Source organism: Lactuca virosa, chromosome 5 (assembly GCF_052849685.1).
Source record: "Lactuca virosa cultivar CGN04683 chromosome 5, Lactuca_virosa_CGN04683_v6, whole genome shotgun sequence".
NCBI classification, from domain to species: Eukaryota; Viridiplantae; Streptophyta; class Magnoliopsida; order Asterales; family Asteraceae; genus Lactuca; species Lactuca virosa.
In genome coordinates, this window is record NC_136430.1 from 287888046 (window position 1) to 287891743 (window position 3698).

The following is a 3698-nucleotide window of genomic DNA, read 5'->3' on the forward strand; positions in this document are numbered from 1 at the left end:
GTAAAATGGCCACGGGCTGGATATATTTGTCAGGGGAGTCGAGGGGTTTCCCTGGACTAGGGAGTATGCATGACATTCCACACATGTTTTTGTTAATTCCGCTGCATCCTGATGTGTGGTTGGCCAGTAGATGCCTATGCGTAGCACCTGTCCTGCCAAAGCGTGCGCTCCCTCGTGCACGCCCGCCTGACCAGGGTGTGCCTCCTGAAGCGCTTCCTTGCTATTGGCCTCGTCTACACATTTTATCCAAGGTGTCGTAAATCCTTTCCGATATAGTTCCCCATCCACGAGCGCATACAAGGGTGCTTTAACGCGTATATTCCTGGCCTCTTCATGGCTATCCGGTAGAATACCGTGCTGCAAATACTCGATCAGAGGGGTTATCCATGTGTATTTGGAAGTTGTCAAGGTGTTCACCTGCCGCTCGTCTATGCTTCTTTCTTTTAGCACCTCCACTAAGACCTTCTTAGACAGGTGGTCGAAGCACGTTGACGCCAGCTTGCTTAGGGCATCTGCTCTTTTGTTCTCACTTCTTGGTATCTGCTTAATGAAAAACTCTTTGAAGGGCTTGATGAGCCACTGCATTATCTTGACATATTTCTCCATTCTCTTATATTTTGTTTCGAAGTTTCTGTTGATTTGGTTGGCGGCCAGTGTTGAGTCTATCAGGGCTACCACTGCTTCCACCCCCATTTGCTTGGCCAATCGTAGGCCAGCGAGCAAAGCCTCGTATTCCGCCTCATTATTGGAAGTATGGAAGTCAAAACGGAGGGCGTATGTGACTTCCTCCCCCTCTAGGCTGGTCAAGATTAGGCCCGCTCCTGAGCCTTCCCTGCTAGACGCACCATCCGGATATAAGGCACATCTCCGGTTATCCTTCGGTGATCTCCCCGTCGCTGGTATTCCTTCCTGGTTCATATATTCCCTTCCCCGGGGATTTCGAGCAGGAAATCTGCAAGCGCTTTCCCTTTGATGCTTGTTCGTGGACGGTAGTTGATGTCATGTTCGCCTAGTTCAATTTCCCATTTTGCAAGTTGTCCAGAGGTCTCTGGCTTGAGCAATATTGGCTTGATTGGACAGTTTGTTAGTACTTCTATTTGGTGTGCCTGGAAGTAGCGCCTCAGGCGCTGCGCAACATAGATGAGCGCGAGCACTAGTTTTTCAAGAGTGGGATAATTGAGTTCAGGGCCCTGCAGTGCTCGGCTAACGAAGTAGACCGGTGTCTGTCTTCCTTCTCTTTCCACGACCAAAACAGGCGAGATGGCTTCGGCTGAGGCGGAGAGATACATTTGCAACGTTTCGCCTAGGATAGGGCTGGCCATCGTGGGTAATTTGTGCAAGGCCTCTTTGATTTGTTGGAGTGCTATCTCTGCCGCTGCTATACATTGGAAGTTATTTTCTCAATACACCCCTTGAGCGTGTGAAAGAGTGGCATAGCCTTGTCGGCCGATTTTGAGATGAAGCGGCTGAGGGTTGTGAGCTTTCCGTTCAAGCCTTGGGCATCCCTGAGGGTGCTTGGCGACGGGGTCTCCATGAGCTCATCCACCTTGGCTAGGCTAGGCTGTATTCCTTTCTTAGTGACATAGTATCCCAGAAACTGCCCTTCTTCCACTCCGAAGGTGCACTTGTCAGGGTTTAGTTTCATCCTGACTTTCTCTACCGTCTTGAAGGTTTCCTCCACATCTTCTAGTAGCTTCTCTTCGTCTGGGCTGTTGATGACCATGTCTTCGACATATACCTCGATATTTCTTCAAATTTGTTTGGCGAATATGAAGTCGACTAATCGTTGGTATGTTGCGCCTGCGTTTTTTAGCCCAAATGGCATCTTGGTGTAGCAGAAAGCTCTATAGTCTGTGTAAAAAGTTGTTTTCTCTTCGTCTTCTTTACTCATCAGGATCTGATGATACACCTTGTATGCATCCAAAAAACATTTTGACTTGAACCCTTGCAGCGATTCTACCATCTGATCGATCTCTGGCAGGGAGTAACAATCTTTGGGGCATGCTTTGTTCAAATCAGAGTAGTTGACGCACATGCGCCATGAGCCATCGTGTTTCCTTACCATGACAGGGTTTGCAATCCAGGTTGGGAAGACCACTTCCCTTAGGATCCCTGCCTTTCTCAGTTTGGCTACCTCGACATTGATTGCTCTATTGCGGTCTCCTCCTTGAACCCTATTCTTCTGCTTAACTTCCTTCGTGCCCTGCTTGATCATTAGCCTGTGCTCTATAACTTCCCGTTCTACCCCTACCATGTCGGTGGGGGTCCATGCAAAAACATGTTTGTATTGCTTCAAAAGGTTGATCAACGCGCGTCTAATTGGTTCGGGGAGATTACTGCCGACGTTGACCGGCTGATTTGGGTATTCTTCATGGATGACCTCTTTCCAATTTGTTAGTTCGAATCGTGCCTTCTTACTTTCTTGCGCTATTTCTGCCGGTCGCATGACCTCGAAACATTGTAGCTCGGCGGGGTTGCGAGGACTGTGCCTGGCCCTTTGGTGGTGCTAAATTTTACAATCTCATGCATTGTTGTCAGGACTGCTCCTAGCTTGAGTAGAGCTATCCTTCCCAGAATGATGTTGTGCTCTGTCGGATGTCGTATTACAACGAAGTCGATTAGGGCCGTCTTCCTTCGTTGCTTGTCGTGGCTTGTTAGCGTTAGTGGCAGGTGAATTGTGCCTATGGGCCACAAGCTATGCCCTGTGAAACCCATGAGCCTTCCTGTGGTGGGCTTGAGGTTCTCTTTCCATCTATCCGTGAGGAGACGGAAACAATATTCGTAGATGATGTCCGCCGAGCTGCCTGTGTCGTTGTAAACCCTATGAATTGTCACGTTTCTAATGGACCCCTGGATTATGAGTGGGTTGTCTCCCTTCCAGCCTTTGGGTCGAGGATCTCTCAATGAAAATGTGAGCCCTTGCAATGTCGTGGTGAGTCTTGTCAGGTCGTCCTGCTCGTCCTGCCTCTCCCGTTTAGCTCATATCATGAGGATTTCCCTGGGTCGGGCGTGCTCTTTTGTTGCATCCTTGGCGTTTTTGGCCTCAAATTTGGCGCAGAGGCTTCGTTTTAGCTGTTGTTCCTCCATTTCCTTCTTCAACACCGAACATTTGGTGGTGTCATGCATTTTGCTCTTATGGTATTCGTAGAATCGCCCCTTCGCTGCTTTCGCTGGCTGCTGCTTGTCTGCGACTATATAAACGTCTGGTCGTCAGCCTCGCCTGTCATCTCTGGCGAATGGCCTGAAACGCCCCTGCAAGAGTTTTCCTTGCCCAAAATGCATGTTCCACCTTTGAGTCTTTGCGTGAGGCGGGTTGTGGCGCTTCACGGGGGTGGTCATGGCGTTTAGGTACGCCTGTTTTGTTGCCTCCCCTTCCTCTTGTCTCAAATATCGTTCTACTTTCTTTTTGCAGTTCGACCTGTGTCTTCGGTTTCTTGCCCATGAGTTTTTGGGATAGAGGGCCCGATAGGAGTCCCCACATGAAGGCTCCTGCTATTAGGCCCTCGTCGTGCCCTGGAACATCCATTGTAGCATTCTTGAATCTCGTGAAATATTCCCTTACCGTTTCCCCTTCTTTTTGTTTGCAGTCGATAATGGAGTGTGAGTCGCCCTTATACTTCCGTAATTGCATGAAGTTTGTAAGGAATAGGTATTTCAGCTGCCCGAAGTTGTATATGTTTCCTGGGCGGAGTGTTTTG